This window comes from Anthonomus grandis, chromosome 1 (assembly GCF_022605725.1).
Source record: "Anthonomus grandis grandis chromosome 1, icAntGran1.3, whole genome shotgun sequence".
Taxonomy (NCBI): Eukaryota; Metazoa; Arthropoda; class Insecta; order Coleoptera; family Curculionidae; genus Anthonomus; species Anthonomus grandis.
In genome coordinates, this window is record NC_065546.1 from 32,055,881 (window position 1) to 32,074,484 (window position 18,604).

The 18,604-nt window shown below is 30.5% G+C and overlaps 1 protein-coding gene and 1 long non-coding RNA gene across 4 annotated transcripts in view; one reads left to right on the forward strand and one right to left on the reverse strand.

Annotated features, from left to right (window-relative positions):
- The window catches only part of LOC126739778 (putative polypeptide N-acetylgalactosaminyltransferase 9), a 501,736-nt gene that overhangs the window by 31,493 nt on the left and 451,639 nt on the right, over positions 1-18,604 (forward strand). The gene's annotated exons all lie outside the window — the stretch shown is intronic.
- LOC126739904 (uncharacterized) lies at positions 7,102-8,112 on the reverse strand. The gene is made up of 2 exons (XR_007661729.1): positions 8,038-8,112; positions 7,102-7,976 (listed from the first exon to the last, which is right to left on the reverse strand). It is a non-coding gene; the product is annotated as an uncharacterized LOC126739904 (long non-coding RNA).

Sequence of the window (18,604 nt, forward strand, 5' to 3'; positions counted from 1 at the left end):
AATTTCGCACTAGCTGATTATGTATTTTTACTATCTGTACATGTTTAGGTATACTGCTTTGTGTAGCTATTTTAGGATTTTTTATAATTTTGTACTTTTTTAAACATTTTTTACATTTTTTTTTTAACATAGAGAGATTTTTTAATGATTTTTTTTTTGACATTGTATACATTAAATTGTATATTTTATAATAATATTTTTGACTACTTACAATTTTGAAATTGTAATAATCTGTATAGATTGTAGATATTCTATTCTATTTATTTATTTATATTTTTTTTTAATTTTGTTTTGTTTTTCTTTTCTTTAATTGTGTTTTGTTTGTATTTTTGTGTCTTTTTTGTTTTACAGCTTTGTCTACAAATTGTAACAATTTCTTGACAATAAAGCATTGATTGATTGATTTATTGACCACAAAAAAAAACTGTAGACACAGTTTTAAAAAATCGATTTTTTTTACACTTCTTGCGATGGCTGTAGCTTGAAGGAGGTGCATTTTAGGACCCATGTTTATAGGAAAAAAAAGTCTTATTTTGACATCAGGAATACGCCCTTAAAATATATGTAGTGAATTTTGAAACACCCTGTATAATAAATGAATAAGTTTTTAATTTTTCATTCATTTCATTTTGTAATTTTCAGGTGCCTGAATTTAAACAAAAATCTTAAGTGCCTGGAATAAACAAACAAATTTTTAACTACCTGGAATAAATAAATACTTTGTAACAGCATGAAATAAATAAATAAATATTCTGTTGCCTAAATCTAAAAAAAATTCTTAAGGGCTTGAAATGAAAAATAAATTTCTATATATTTTTAAAAATGTTCTAATATGTATTTTTTTTAATGATTTGCCTATTTTTAACCATTAAACGTTTAGTTTTAATCTCAATTTTAATTTAATTCTTAGACTAATTGTTGATTTTACAGTTCTTGACGCCAATTACTAAATATCTTGTGACGTGTAAATAGTTTGTCTTTAACTTTATTACGATTTTTACAAATTGGGACTAAGATGGCGAAATCATATAAAAAAAACTTAAATATCGATTGTGCTGGCATATAAAAAAACTGACTGCCTGGAATAAGTAAATAAATTCTTAACTGCCTAGAATACATGAATAATTCTGAACTACATGGAATAAATGAATAATTTCCCAACAATTAAAAATGTTTTTAAATTCCCAAGTGTCTAAAATAAAAAATCCATTTTTAGTTGTCTGGGGTTAAAAAAAAGTGCGTGGAATAAAGAAATAAATTTTCAACACCCAGAAGTAAATAAATAAACTTTTAGCTATCTGGAATTGAATTTAAAAAAACGTTACTGCCCGGCATAAATAATTAATTTCTCTTTTTGAAAATTACAAAATAATTTAGATTAGGAACAAATTTCCTTAATTGGTTTTTTTTTTCAAATGCCTAAAGTAACTAAAAACTGAGTGGAATAAAACAACTATTAAATTTAAGTTTCTCTGTTTACTTAAGCCCAATTATTTCTGCTTTTATCATAAAGTTTACATATTTATCCTCGTCTATTTCTACGATATTTTATCGGTCATTTAAACCCACAACGGAAGTACACATTATCTTCACTAAAAGCCCATTTCCGCCTTATATGCCTTATATTTTCATGAATATACCTTTTTGTCTCTAATGTTAAATTATTTTCTGCTTCTTATAAAAAAAGTCAATTGAAATATAATTATATCCCATCATCGGCATCGGTTGAATTGAACCGAACATGATTACTTTCCAAAAATAAAACAAAAATCTCCCATGCCTGTTTTATGTAACAACTAATTGGATTTCATGGCCATTAAAATGTTATTAGAAGAGAAGATTTAAAAAGAATTCTAGTAATAATATTAATGCTGCCCCCCTATAAACGATGTCATGGTGCAATTTATTGCTTCTTTAAAAAAATTACTGTTTTAAATATATTTTGCTCTAATTATTGCGCAAATACATTCGATAAAATTGACGTTAAACTAATTTTTTTTAACTTTTTTTACGCAATTGACGTATAACAATATAAAAAAAATCTAGTTATTTTTAACTAATAACTACTGCAGTAGATATTACCAGAGTTTCTTATCTATGAACGTGGTTAAATAATGTTAAAATGTGGGCGTACTGGATATGAAATATATATTACTGATTATATTTTATATGCTGTATTACGATATTTGGTTCAAACGTTGGTTTTTTAGGGTGATTTCATTACAGTTTATTAGGAACGTGTACTGTATATTTCTTGATTTTATTATCCAGTCAGTTCTGGATTTTAAGTGTGATTTTGGACATATTCTTCTCAGAATTTTAGTACTTTTATCATTTTTTGTTGCTAAAAAAATCACTAGTTCTCTTCTGTGAATCCTCTTCTCTTTTCAGTTTTTTTTTTGTAATTTATGTTCATTTCCCAATAATTACAGACTCTCTCAGGCACTTTTTTTTTAACACACAATGGCATTCCTTAAGAAAACGTTCCATTCTTAAGAGATTTATGTACTATTTGCTCATGGTTAATAACAGCTATTCCTGGTAATATGGGCACAGTTTAAGCCTGTCCAGTAAATAATAATTATCGGATGCATTCACCGAAGAAATTTAAAATTACAACCGATGACTAGAAATTATAATCAAACAGCGGTTCTGCGATTTATAAGTCATAATTTAGCGATTCTTTGTTCGATTCGTATTAATTCTGTTCAAACAGGAGCAGAATTGACACGGATTTTGGTTTATATTATGAAAATGGGAGCTTTACATCGGTTAAATTACATTTTAAATTGCTTGTTTTAAGGTATTATGCGGTATCGTAAATTGTAATTATAAAGGCATCGTGACAACAGCACATATGAATGTGTTGTTTTACTGAAATCTAGTAAACTGGATTTTCTAAGAAATTGTTTAATTCCACGATTTTTTCAACTCCCAGTAAGGTTGCTTTCTATTTTTTTTTTTGGACAAAATACTGAATGAGGTCAATTTGTCAATGATTTAATTTTCAAGTATTTTGTTCCTATTTTTAGCGATGTTTTGACCTAAAAATTTAATGTTTTTATTTTCAAAAGATTTGTTTTTCAAATTCCAAGATTATTTTAGGATTTTTATTATCCTATTAGAGGTTTTTTTGAAAAATCCTCGATCTTAGACTCTTCTTTTTTCGATTTACAGCTAAATCTTATTCTTTATGATTTGTTAGGTATTTTTTTTATGTATTTTTATTTATTAGGTATGATTTGGTTAGGTATACCATGCTAAAAGATTTTTTTTGAAATTGCCAATAGTTTACGAGAAAATGACAAAAAACTCCCAAGACGTTTTTTCCAATTTTCTGGAAAACTGTTAAGGTACCCTTACAAAGGTGTAAAATTGGTATCAAATATACGCCCCAGGGTTTGATTCCATGTCAAAAACCATGTATTATTATTATTGTTTTGTTGTTACATTCTGTTGTTGACAAGGACCGAATAGTATGCTAAAAAACATGCTAAACTGAAACGTAGGTGACATCTATGGGAGAAATTCTAAGAAAGCAGAAGGTTCATAGAGAACATATTAGATGGCTCGGTTATCATAATGATTAGTACGTTGTGAAGTAGGAAAACAACGGATTAGTACTATTTAAAAGAAACTGTAAATGGCAAGAAGCATAGAGAAAATAAGAGGAGAGTATCCGAATAATAGACGCTCTTTGGCACATTGTTTGTTGCGCAACTAATTTGCGCATGGTGCGCCCTTGTCGCCAGAACTAAAGTCCGAAGTCGCATTTTATTTTTAAGTTAAAAAGCTTAAATTTTTATTGAAGACGAGAAGACCCTATAGAGTTTTATACTAAAATTGTTTTAATCTTTTAGGATTTAAGGATTTTAATGTATTTAGTATTTAACACCACCAAAAGGGAAAAAGGCGGCCATTATTTTTATTATTTCCGTATTTGCCAATTTGCCAGTTGCTATATTAAATTTGTGATCTGTGCAGTTTGTCACTACAAAAAAAAAAAATAGATTGTAGGTACTCAGTTGTAAGTATTTTTGTACCATAAGTAATTAAATTTTATTTATACTATAAATTTAATACAGAAAAAAACCTGGGTGGATTTTTGTGCCATTGTTGTTACATTTTCATATTACTTTTAAATAAATTGGGTTGATGTTATGTTTGTGTTTTTTTATGTTACAAGAATGTATATAGGATATTAGTTTTGGTTTGGAACTTACAAACCCTTTGTATAGTTTTTACAGTGTTATGTTAAATCATAAATAATCTATATATTTAAAACACTAAGCCAAATTTTTCAGCAAGTTCGTGAGAGAGTTGTATTGCATCAATTTACACGATCTTTTTTTTTAAATAATCCTCTAGTTACCAAGACCTTTCAACACTATTTTTTTAATTGTTTCATTGCGTATATTTTTTTATAAAAACAATATAGTTTTTAAGCCGATAACATTTTCTGTACAGTATGGCGAATGCGCTGATACGTGGATCAACAAGGCGACTCGAAGTGCGACATGCACATCTAACGTCACACGAACGATAGGTTATAAATACTACTGCCAGAGGCACTTGCTTCATTGTTGATCGTTGCTCTACTTTCAACATTTCGTGTTCGGATCGTAGTAGCCGCTGATCGTTTATAATTTTGAAAAAGTTAGGATAGTTGTCGCTGTGTTTGTTTCTTTTTTGTTATTATAGGATAGTTGGCGTTAAAATGTTGAAAGTTGGCCTTTGGAGGTAAAATAATTTTGCTTGGGGGAGACTTTCGACAAGTTTTGCCGGTTGTTTCTCACTCTTCGAGACAGACAATTGTTCATCATTGTATTAAATTTTCTCCACTGTGGTCGAAATTTAAAATATTTAAATTGTATAAAAACATACGCGCTAAATCGGAAGAGCAAGACTTTAGTGACTTTCTTCTTAAAATTGGCAATGGTGAATATCCTGCTTTAAGTAATGAGTAAACAGGACATCGTGACCGAAATTTTTGGCGTTGGATTTCTAAAAGCTAAAGATGTAATACAAGTCTCCAAATACGCAATTCTTGCACCAAAAAATGAACATTGCAATCACATTAATACAAAAGTTTTAGATTTAATACCTGGAATCGCAAAAACGTATGTTAGTGTAAATCATTTAGTCACTGAAGAAGAAAACGAAATTCTTCAATTTCCAGTAGAGTTTTTAAATAGTTTAGAATTAAGCGGTTTGCCTCCTCATATTTTGACACTAAAGGTGGGTGCCATTGTGATGCTATTAAGAAATTTAAATGTATCTCAAGGCTTATTAAATAGAACCAGATTAATTATAAGACATATGTATGAAAACTGTTTAGATTTGGAAATTATCACAGGAGTTAAAACAGGACAAAGGGTATTAATTCCTAGAATAGATCTTACGCCTTCAGATAGTTCACTGCCATTTAGTTTTAAAAGACGCCAATTCCCTATTCGTCTTGCTTTTTGCATGATTATAAACAAGGCTCAAGGACAAACCCTAGAACGGGTTGGTTTGGCCAGCTATACATAGCTATGTCTCGCGCCTGATCGTTTGACAATTTAAAATTACAAATAGTACCCAAGGCAACATTACTTTAAATGTTGTCTACAAAGAAGTTCTTTAAATTGGAAGACGAGTAATTTTATAGATTACTTTTTTTAACATGCTTTGGCCTGTGTTCTAGCGTCGAATTTCGACGGGTTCAAACTAGTTATTTATAATACGACTTAAATTAATATAAGTTTCATGTGATATACTTATGTTTTGTATAAACTAAGTTAAAAGTTTTAAGTTAAAAGAACTAAACACACCTTTTTCAACACAAATATAAATTTGTGTTTTCATTCTGTAGTTTTATTTATTTTTTATTTCTAAATTAAGGATAAAAACCCCAAAGCAGAGTCCAATCAATAATAAAATGAAAGTCAAGACTTGCTACTTTCATGGGGAATTTTATTGCAGTGTTGGCAGTTGATATTTTAAAACACTATCAATAAATAATGAGATTTTTTTTTAAATTTAAATTTGTCATAAGGTACAAGAGATAATTATTATCTGCTGTTTTTTAGTATTTCATAAACCTATTTTGTTTCTCGACAGACAAGAAATAAATATAAAATTCGAAAATACCGCATTAATTGTCTTACGCTAAACGCGGCGGCTTTAGTTCATAAGTTACGAAGGGTGCGCAAACGCATTACTCTTTTCATAGTACGTGATCTGATACTCTCCTTTTATTAATTTTCTCTATGGCAAGAACGATCTATTAGGAGACAATGAGCGTCAAATTACAGCGAATTGAAAAAGTGGGTACAAGTATGTTGTACTTGATCATTAACACAGTGGTGGTTATTTTGTGTAGCTTTATTTATTTCGAGTATTTCCAATAGATCAAAGTGCTTTCTCTGGCAGAAAAGTCAGTAGTTGGGTTTAAACTGTGGTTGTTAGTATAAACATGTCTTGCAAAATTAGATTTGATGCTTGTAGGGCAAATATTTCGGTTCTTGCTCTTCTCAATCTCTCCACAATGTCGACATTTGTTGATACGTGTAGAAAATCTTCTACAGGTCGCGTATTTACATACTATACTACAGCACAGAGCACCATAGAACTCGGCGGTACTGCACTGCAGTATAATATGTTGAGAAATGCGTTTATTTATTACTACATATTATACTACGCTACAGAACATTAGAAAGAAAAATGTTTTTATGTGATTTGTTTGGTGCTGTAAAATTGGTATCCCAATGAAGAGATAAATGCAAAATTTAGTGCTCATTAAAACGCCATTTTGAAATTTTAAAAAAAAACGAATATTCGCGATTTAATTTTTATTTTTTTACGACTTTTATTTGAATAGATATAACAAAATAAATAACTCATTCTCATTGCTACTTTCTCTATTTTACAAAACGGTGTCGTCAGATTTTTAAACTGATGTTTCGTATTTGAGCAGTCATCATCAAGTTTGTTTTTTTAAATATGGCCCTGGATTTTTTATTACGAATTTTAAGAGCCCCTTATGTTCCTAAACCAACGATGTATCGCACTTATTAAAAAAAATTTGTATATTATAGGATATTTCTATAAGGACTCGTGTTAAAGAGAAAGACAAAAATATATTTTTAATGGGATTAAAAACAAACACCTTTTTTTTTATATTAACGCATTAGTAAAAAAAATTTCAACACTAACATAAAAAGAGGTTCAAAAATACCAGAATTAAAGGAAATATTCAAATAGTAATCCGTCTGCTTGGATGCATGCATATTACTTCTTGTGGGCATAGCCCTGATCTCCCTTGTTAGGTCTTGACGTAAGGCTTCAGGATTTTGTGGCGTGTTTTGAAGAAATGCCCAAAAAAAGTGATCCAAAGGGCTTAGGTCGGGGCTTCTAGCGGGCCAACGTACTGGTCCTTGGTTTCCAATCCATTTGTTAGGGAACAATTCATTTAATAAATTGGTGGTAACGCATCGTCCATTATGGGCTGGTGCACCGTCCTGTTTTTACCATAGGTGACGTAATACGTCCAAAGGTTCTTCCATTAAGGAATCTATTATATTGGTCCTTATTAATTCTGCATATCTTTCGGAAGTTAGATTTCCTTCAAGAAAAAACGGGCCGATAATTTTGTTGTGCCATATACCATCCATACATTAAATGATTATCGTTCCTGAGGTCTTACTTCTTGATTCTGCCTTGGGTTTTCTATTGTCCAATAGTGTTCGTTTTGTCTATTAAATAGTCCATCTGTTACTATAATTTTATTTAGGAAGTCGGCATCTTCATTAACTTTACTTTCCAACTAGTAACAAAATTATAAGCGTCTCTCAGCATCGCCAGGTCTTAGTGTTTCACTGATATGAATTTTGTAATGTTAATATTCACGAATATGTAAAGTAGTCCAAACTGTTATTTGTGGTAGAGCCACTTCGTTTGAGAAAACTAATTGAAGCTCGAGGATTATTATTTGCCTTAAAAATAATTTAAAATTATTTACTTTACTTTTTACTATGCAATGGTTTTAAAACTTACAGTGTCTAAGTTAAGGTGTTCCTCTTCGGGATCGTCTCGTCTTCCATATTTAATCTTTGGTTTAACAAAATTTGCTAAAATTATTATCAACATTATCAAAATAAGAGTAATGGCGGCTGTCGTAGAAATCCTTATCATGTCTCTTTTTTCTTCAGAAGAAAAAGGCATTTTGGTTAAATACGCATTAACGATTAGTGAACGAACAGTGAACTGTCAAAATATTTAATAGTTTAAAAGTAAACAAATAAACAATGATTGTCAACGTACACGACGCACCGCCACTTTGATAAATACTTGCTAAAATTTCTATATATTTATCTCAGGGCCTAAGATTTGAAGAATGCTACTTTAATTATTGCATTATTTATTAATCTTTTTTTCGTGGTTATTGTAAACAAAAGGTTTTTAATCCTATTAAAAATATATTTTTTGTCTTTCTCTTTAGCACATTAATCCATAATATGGAAATATCCATTAATATAAAATTTTTGAATAAGTGCGATACATCGTTGGCTTGTGAACAAGGGGCTCTTAAAATCCGTAATAAAAAATCCAAGGCCGTATTTAAAAAAACAAACATGATGATGACAGCTCAAATACGAAACATCGGTTTGAAAATCTGACGACACCATTTTGTAAAATAGAGAAAGTAGTATTGAGAATGAGTAATTTATTTTGTTATATCTATTCAAGTAGAGTCGTAAAAAAATGGAATCGCGAATATTCGTTTTTTTCCAAATATCTTCGGTGGTATGCGGAATTTTTAAAATTTCAAAAGGGCGTTTTAATAAGCACCAAATTGCGCAACTTAGCCTTTATTTAACCGACCTCGTATCTCTTCTAGTTTACGAGATCCCATTGGTGAGACTCAAATTTGGGACACCCTGTACCGGGTATACAACTAATACTGGGGGAAGGGTTGAATATTTATATGTAAAATTGTTGATAACTTTTGATTGGCCTAACCAATTTTAACGAGCTTACTTTTGTTTTTAAGAATAATTATCAGGCTTTTATGTGGAATAATTACTTAGTCAACTTAGTTGTTTTGTTGAGCGCTTGAGGGCGATTTGTGTTATTTTGGACTTTTTCAGCGATTTTCTGGCAAATATTAAATTCAACGATATACTTTTTTTTTACTTAAGCTAAAAGAGCATGAAAAAACATAAAAACTGGCGCAAACCGCAACTCTGTATTAAACTCTAAATTAAACTGTTTCTGAACAATAGAAATAAAACTCCAGAACTCAAATTTTTGTAATAAATAAATTGTTTTATATTTTTAATGGTGTCTTAGATGCTCAAACTGTTTTCTTTTATTTTCAATACACAGTCGAAGTCGTTGCGTCGTTGACAGAACCGCTGTCTGGATTTACGCTGTGGGTAAGGAATTTATTGCATTGCGTATTTGGTCCTGCATGTCGTTGTGTGTTTTGGGTGGGGTGACAAAAACTAAATCTTTAATCGTTCCCCACAGATAAAAATCTAGAACAGTCAGATCTGGGGATCGAGCAGGCCAAGGAAAAATACTTCCTCTTCCTATCCACAAACGATACTGTCTAGTTAAGTATTGACGAACTTGAACTGCAAAATGTGCAGGGCAACCATCATGTTGGAAAATTATTTGCCCTCTTGTTTCCAAATCAACATCTTCCAGTAACCGGGAGATCATTTTGCAAATAAATTAAATACACATTTCCAGAAAGTGTTTCTGTTGTGTTTTTTCCGCCAATAATTCCGCACCACACATTTACAGTCCATCTGCCTTGGTGTTAAGTCTCGCAAATCCAACAGGGATTTTGTTCTGCCACAGGTTTACACCACCATCACTGCTAAATGATGCCTCGTCCGTTCATAATATCTTCGAGATAAATCGGGTATCTTCTCTAACCATGTTCAACAGCCAATAACAGACTGTTATCAAAGTCTTTTTCGACAAGCGCCTGGTGCAGAACCACGTGATATGGATGAAGTTTAAGTAAAAAACAATAAATATAAGATAATAGGATGCTTATTAGTGTTGTAACAAATAAAAATAGGTACCTGTGCTCTTTCAGAATAATTTCTACTGTGCCGAGGGACACACCCAATTCCCTAGAAAAATTTCGGATGCTTATGTGAGGGTTTATTTCAATATATGCCAAAATATTTATAACGTTTGCCTCTATGCGCCCTCACCTTCGTCTTCGATGAATATTGCCGCGAATAATTTTAGTATTTCTTAGCCTGGTAGCTAAACCGGTAAAGACTCTATGATTATAGTATCTTCTGTCAGGATATCTTTGGGCATATATACGGGCTGCAATGCGTGCATTTTGCATTAACTCAAAATACACTGCTAGCTACGTTTGGCATTTTTAAAAACTTAAATGATTTCAAAATCTGTCTTCGACGTTACATTTGACATCCATCATAAATGTTTTATCATGGCCCCGAAAATATTTATCAAATTCATTTGTTTCCAAGGCTTACTATTGACTCTGTGATGCAATAATGCCAGCGCGGCGACAGATTTCATTGTTCAAAAACATTTTAATTTATAATTTCGGAATAAAATAAGATATCGAGTTGCGGTTTGCCCCAGTTTCTATGTTTTTTCATGCTCTTTTAGCCTAAATGAAAAAAGTTACATCGTTCTATTTAATATTTGCCAGAAAATCGCTGAAAAAGTACAAATTAAAACAAACCGCCCTCTAGCGCTTAACAAAACAACTAAAACGGCTAAGTAATTATACCGCATAAAAGCCTAATAATTATCTTTTAAAACAAAAGTAAGCTCGTTAAAATTCGTTAGGCCAATCCAACGTTATCAAGAATTTTAGATATAAATATTCAACCCTTTCCCCACCTATTATTTGACAGATTAGAAAAAAAGTTTAAAATAAAAAATGTTTAGAATTTATAATACTTTTAAATGGCATTTTCTAGGATTTACTTTGAATATTTTCAATAAAACCAATTTTTTCTATTTCAATGTTGTATTACGCCTCCTAGCGATCATCGTACGAACTTGTAAATAATTTCCAGCAATTTCTCTTTGCCGCTTTTATTAAAAATATTTTTTCCCTACGCTGGCGCTGTGCGATGAGTAGTTACCCAGATATGGCCAGCGACCTCTCTTAGTTGTACACCCGGTACAGGGTGTCCTATTTGCCATGTCTGACTATTGCTATTTCCAAAACTATAGGAGATAGGAGGGCGGTTAAATTAGAAAAAAGTTGCCAATTTTGATGCTTATTCTAAGTCCTTTTACAGCGTTGCAAAATGTTTTTTAGTTCGTGAGTTACAGGGTGATTTTTAAAAACGTCCAATTTCATTTTAATTATTTTTTTCAAAAATATTGATTTTTGAAACTTACTTTTAGTTACAAAGTTTTATCATTGTTTGTGCTCTACAAAACTTTTTTTTATGACGTTTGGTATTTTGGCAACAGCTATCAACTTCTTTTTTAAATACGGACCTGTATTTTTAATAACTTATTTTAAAAGCATTTTTTATTTTCTTTAAAATATACATTATTCATAAGATATACTCATTCATACGTTTTCCAACGTTTCGACGTATTAATAACCATCATCCGGAATTTCTCCATAATGCGGGCCTGATTTTTGTTAATTCTAAGTTAATTACGTATTAATACAGTAAAAAGGGTATCTTTTTAATTGTTATTTAAAAATATTTATAAACGCTAAAATATTATAAAAGTGATAATGTTAATAATAATTCCATTTTAGATACAAATTTACTTGATTTTTTAAATAACCTTTAAAGACTGTACAATTTGTTTAGCTGTCATCAATTGATTTATTCAATAATGATCTGCTGAATAACATTATTGCTTCTAAATGTTAAACATTAATATTAAAAGGCGGTAATTAAAAAAAAATAATACAATAATGATTTAACAATAAAATAATGAACAAAAATAAGTCCAGAACTTATTTAAAATAGATAAAGGCTATTAAATAAGATGTACATAATTATAAAATAAATTCTTATTAATCTGATTCTTCGAAATGACCACCATTATTTTCTAAGCATTGTGTAAACAGTGTGCAAAATACCTGCTGTAGACTTATCTTTGACCTAGGAAAGTTTGATCATGTGTCCCAAGGCATGTATGATTTGGGGTGGTTAAAAATACCTTATCTATATAAGTTTTTGTACTGCACCTTAGTATATCGCCTTTATAAGTCCAAAGCTCCGATATATTTATTTGAGAAACTTATACCTAGAAATCATGTACATGCTCGAATTATTAGGCAAAACACTCTGACTATGCCCCATCACTCAATGGCTCTCTTTGAACGATCATTCACTTATAACGCAGTCAAATTTGTGAACGTCTTTAGGCCTGATTTTAGCAATGGCCTGTATGTTTTTAAAAAACATTTCAAGAACTCGTCTCTACAGGAATCATTTAGGTATATCAAAAGATTTTCTTATTTGTGTTAAATGAATATTGTTTTATTTTCTACTGATTTATGTTTGTTTATTTTGTTTTTTTTTGTGTCATTTAAGAAGGTTAAGAGTTTAAGAGTAGCTTTTAGCTAATCTTCGCCTTCGAAGGCAAAACTATGTAAAACTATATATTTGCTAAATAAAAGCGCATTATTATTATTATAATTATTATTATTTGCGCGCATTGGTTACAATTTTTCTTTAAATGTTGTTGAATGAATTGAAATTTTATTGCACGCTTCTCTTATTTTTTAAAATTAGGTCCTCGAAATTCTAAGGCGTAATTTGATAAACCAGGTTCTTAATAAAACCCTATATCGAAAAATCCATGAGTGTTAAGTCAGGCAATCTTGCGGGCCAATTTATAGGACCGTTATTACCAATCCAAAAATATATTAACATATAAATAAAAACTGGCGCGAAAGCTTAATGAGTTCTATTAAAAATATTATTTTTGTTTGGTTGCCATGGCAACGCAGACTTCAAGTACTGTCACAGCCAACTAAATTGAACACATAATATCAATAAGTATCAAAATTCAAAACTATTTTTTTTTTAAATTTAGATTAGGGTTCATCGGGTTTAACACAAATAACCACTAGTTCAATATGCTTTTTTAATTAATTAAATTTTAAATCATAAGGAAAATAATAAACATGTAAAAGTATTTAAGTTTTCAGCAATTAAAAAAGTCAGAGCAGCACAAAGGAAAAATTCCTGATAATGGTTATTATTACGTTGGAACGTTGAGAAAGATATAAATGAGGTACATCATTTTAAAGGGAATAAAAATTGCTTTGGAAATAAGTTATAAAAAATGCAGGTCCGTACTGAAAAAAAAGAAGTTGATAGCCGTTGCCAAGATACCAAATGTCATAAAAAAAGTTAAAGATAAAGTTTTGTAGAGTACAAAAAAATTAAAAACTTTGTAATTAAAAGTTTTTAAGTTTCTAAAACCAATAGTGTTAGACATAATAATTAAAATAAAATTTGGAGTTTTTTATAAATCACCCTGTAATTCAGATAATAATAAACATTTTGCAACGCTGTAAAAAGATTTAGAATAAGCATCAAAATTGGCAACTTTTTTCTAACTTAAATGCTGTCCTATAGTTCCGGAAATAGCAATAGTCACACAGAGCAAATGAGACACCCTCTATATGTCATTTAAATTCAAATGATTTTGCAATTCAACTGCCTCTTTATAGAGTAGAAAGTGACTTAAATGCTATACTTGTGATATAAAAAAACATGGGGTAAAGGCAATTACGTTATTTTTTATCCTACAACATTTCCTATGTCAATAGCAAAAATGCCATTTTCTTTTATTTGTTATTTTCGATTTCCATGCCATATCCCATAAATCCTCTCTTACACACATATTAATTTATCTCATTTTTATCCCTGCCTTAGCCCGAGATTATAAATCAACGCATCAGCTTTTCAACATAAACCGCGAATTTATAATGGAACAAGAAGAAATAAGAAGTATACACCTGTCTAAGTGTTTTATGGACTCCCGGCGGTATGTAAAAATCCAGAGAAAGCCAGAGGCGTCTTATGTAAATCTTACGGAACTTTATTTCGGTATTATGGTGCCCTAAAGTGAAAATTTTACAATACACCCGGGGTTTATATAAGGGACTTTTTGTGCTAAGAATAAAACACGTATGTAAGCATAAAATGTAAACCAGGGAATATGCCTAAAAATTGTACTTTATTTTTAAGTTTTCATCATTTTAATTTACTATTTGCAAACTTTTCTTTTAGCGCCGTAAATCCTCTGTGAAGTAATCGAGTTTATAACTATAATTAAATTGTTCGCTAATAATAATCGCGGTAATTGGCGCGGACGGATGTTTAATTTTAATTAATTCCCCGCAAGAGTTACTTAACATTTATTAGAATTGGCGTTAAAAAACCGAGTAAAAGCTTAATTATTATTATTAATGGAATTATTGTACAGTGGTGGCTCTGATTTATTTAATAAAGAAGACACAAATGGCACTTGTACACCTTATATCTCTGAGTCTAAAGGGAAAAAGCTGACCTTTTACCCGTTTTCATTATGAAATCCCATCACAAACTCTGGATTTATTAACTATCGCAATAAAATAATGCTTTTCTTCTATAGTTAATCCAATTATATACGAAAATTGGCATTTAATGATGATTCAGGGCATAACTGAGAATTTAAAAATGTGATTGAAATCCAAATAACCGAGTTTTTATCTTTTTGATCGATTTACTGATGGTCATAATAAAATGAAGTTTCTTATCTATTTAGTTATTCATTCAAAGCCTCAAGATACAAAACATGTATAGAGGTTGCGTTATACATTAAGATATTAAAAATAAGCAAAAACTCTTAACCTAGCATTGAAGATAATATTATAAAATAAGATTCACCTTATCATCATAAATTCATAAATGAAGAGAAAGCTATAAATATTATAAAAAATATTGGAACTAATGCGATAGGAATTAATGGAATTTCTATTAAAGATCTTAGGATATGCCTTCCTTACTACCTAAAACCTTTGTTAAATATTATTAATTGTTGTATTTTGCAAAGCAGTTTTCTAAGTGAACTAAATCAAATTTATAACTTTTTATTAAATTTTGGATACTTATTTTTCTTTTTAGTTGTCCATAAATCAACTCGATAGGATTAAATATACAATAATAAAGAGGAAGTCTGCGGATAGTATGACCATACTTTTTAGCTATGTTATTTACTATATACTGATTTTCCCGTGATTTGGTATTTACAACTTCCAATAATTGTTTCTTGGTATAAGATTCGTGAAAATAGAGATCATATTTTAATAAAAATGTCTCAATTTCCAATTTATGTGAAAATATGTTTGGGATTTTTTCAGAAAGCCTTGAATGGTATGATGCATTATCCATAACAATCGCACTATTTCCCTTTCAATTTGGAGTTAATATTTTCTCAAGCCAGGTTTCAAATATGTATATCTGCATGCATGTTTTTATGATAGTCCACATTGCACTCTTATATTTGTTTGCCACACAATTTTAGTTCATCTTTCACCACCCTTCTTTTGAATGATTATCCGAGATCACCTGTTTGGTGGAACATCTTTTAGGAAACATTTGTTAGAACTATCAGTCCAATCCTTTTTTGCCGTGTCATGTGTATCATACCATGTTTCGTCTAGATAATATATGGATCTTTCTTCCTCCCAAAATTTTTAAATTTTCTTCAAATATTCTATACGCCACCTAACAATTCGAGTACTTTCCATTACAGCAGCCCTTTTGTTAATCATCTTAAACTTAAATACGAGTTTCATCAGGTATCTCCGCAAGGTTGAGACTGAGAAATGTTTGTCCCTTGCCGATCTGGTAAATCTAAATCATCAGTGGGATAGAGAGAGATACACAATCACTTGCACAGCCTAAAGCGGAGAACACACATAGGCGATCGCGACTATACGATCGCGATGGCGATAGCGATGCAAATCGTGATCGCTGGTGTAAGTGAACAGACATATTGCGATTGCGATCCAGTTTATACCAAAAGTGAAAAATGTGTAGTTTAAAGGACGAGGCACTCATTCTTGCTATATTATTAGAGGAAGAAAATTGAACTAATGAAACAAGAAAGTAAGTACATAACCTTATCTTTTATTTGTTTTTTTTTTTTGAAGTAGTTCATATTTTATAACCGTTTAAAATAGACGTCACACGCTAAATGATATAATTTAAATTATAAAAGAAAGTAAATGGATATTTGGGTATATGATATGAATAAATGCGGAACGAAGAAGGAGAATTTCATAACCTATATCCTGAACTCCGTAAGGATGAAAATCGGTTCTATACGTATTTCAGAATGAATTTTAATAGTTTTGATGAAATACTAGATTTTATTAGAAAAGATATTACTAAAGATCAAACTACATTTAGGGAACCTATTGGACCAACAGAACGGCTAGCAGTTACATTAAGGTAATTGAATGAGCATTTATATTTTATTTTTATTTTCTATTAAAGTGTTTTACAACAGCTAGATTACATAGTAATAAAAAATACTTAATAATTAATTAGTCAATATTGTTCGTACAGAATTCGTCATACCAGGTTGTTGTAGAACTTTCTTCAGAGACTTCCTGAGCAGTACAACTGTTTGTCAAATATGAACGCTGTGGGGGAGAGTTTGGCATGTTTGATACTTTCATGGAATTAAGAGGAACTATTGCTTGGTTGGTTTTGTCTTTGCATCCGGATTTCACTTAATTCTTGTTCCATTATTATTTTGGCAACTTTGTATTTGACCATTATCTGTCCTTCCGTCGACAAGTTTTTTACACTTGCTGCGTACCCTTGAAATGTTATATCAATTTCATATGTAATGTTAGTTTTCTGATTTGCAATGTATCTCTCATCAAAGAATTTGATAACTATATCAACAGATGAAGCTTGTGGGTTGGATGTCGAGTCTTCCATTGATTTTCTCTTTTTTTCTTGATTTCGTTTAAATTAATTTTTTGATATTTTTCGATGATTACCTTCACTTCCTAGTATACTTCCACTTTGTAAATCTTCGTTTGTATCACTACGTTTTTCGCATTCTTCGCTTGCAAACTCATAAATTTCTGCTTCGTCAGTTACATTAGTATCAGTCGGAGTAAATTGTAAAAAAGGTCTGAAAACTTCCATCTATTGCGCCCAAGGCCAGGTTTTGTAGCGGCAGATAGATTTAGCAGCTTGTCCAGTTTTTGTCTTTTCGGTGCGGAGATATTTTGAATAACAATCTCTTAGGTTTTCCAGCGTTTTTTTAGATCGTTACCTAAATAAAAAAATATGTTTTAATAATATCTACAGAAAAAAAAGTTGCAGAAAACGGTGAATAGTTTATGATTACTGCAAAATCGTTGATGGTAATATGTGACACTTTTGTGGACCTCAGTATCCATTTTCAGGAGGAAAATACAACAGAATTACATTTATTTTCTACTAGCGACATTTATTTCTTAGCAAAAGAAACTTTATTACTTGGAATAGAACATGCAATTTTTTATATTTATTATTTTAAAATATTTTAATTTTAGATTTTTGGCGAGAGGCGATCCATTTAAAACAATTGGTCATAGTTTTCGGATGGGATTCTCAACAGTTGCTTCAATTGTTGAAGAAGTTTGTAAAGCAATTTGGAAGAGATTGCAACCAATTTATATGCCAGAGCCTACAGCAGAAATATGGGAAAAATCAATTTTGGGTTATAAAAATTTATGTCAATTTCCTTTTGAATTTGAGTTTGGGTAGTATAAACGGGAAGCATATAACTATTAAGTATCTACAAAACAGTGGATCAAATTACTTTTCTTATTTGAAAAAGTTTTCAATTGTTCTAATGGCAATTGTTGAGCCTGAATACAAATTTATTACCATAGATGTAGGTGGATATGGTAAAAACAGTGACGGAGGTATATTTCAAGTATCGGCTATGGGTAGAAAATTTGCAAATGGCACTTTTAATGTACCACTAAATAGATCTATATCAGATGAAGATCGTGATGAAATTCCGTGTGTTTTAATAGGCGATGAAGGTTTTACATTAAGTACTTATTTAATGAGACCATTTCCATACCGACAATCCCGATTTGATCGAAATAAAGAAACATTTAATTATCCCTTGTGTAGAGCACGTCGGGTTGTCGAAAATGCATTTGGCATATTGGCACACAAATGAAGACTGTTTTTTAGGCCATTAGAAGTTAAAGTAGATATAGCTAAAAAACTGGTCAAAGTAGCTTGCGTATTGCACAACCTTCTACGAGTTAAAGATGTTGATCAACAGTTTGTATACTTACAAGAGAATAATGATAGACTCCTAGTTTAGTTTTATTTAACAGCTTGCCGGTTGATGGAAGAAGAGCAGTAAATTTGGCTTTTAACATACGTGAGAAATTTGTTACTTATCTTAGTACTTTATAATAATTTGATTAAACTTTTCATTACTTAACTAATTATATAATAAACAAAATGCTTACCTGTGTGTTTTAATCCCATATTCTTTGCGATTTCGTCCCATATTTTGTTCTTTATACACACATTTTTGTAATCTGGATGGGATA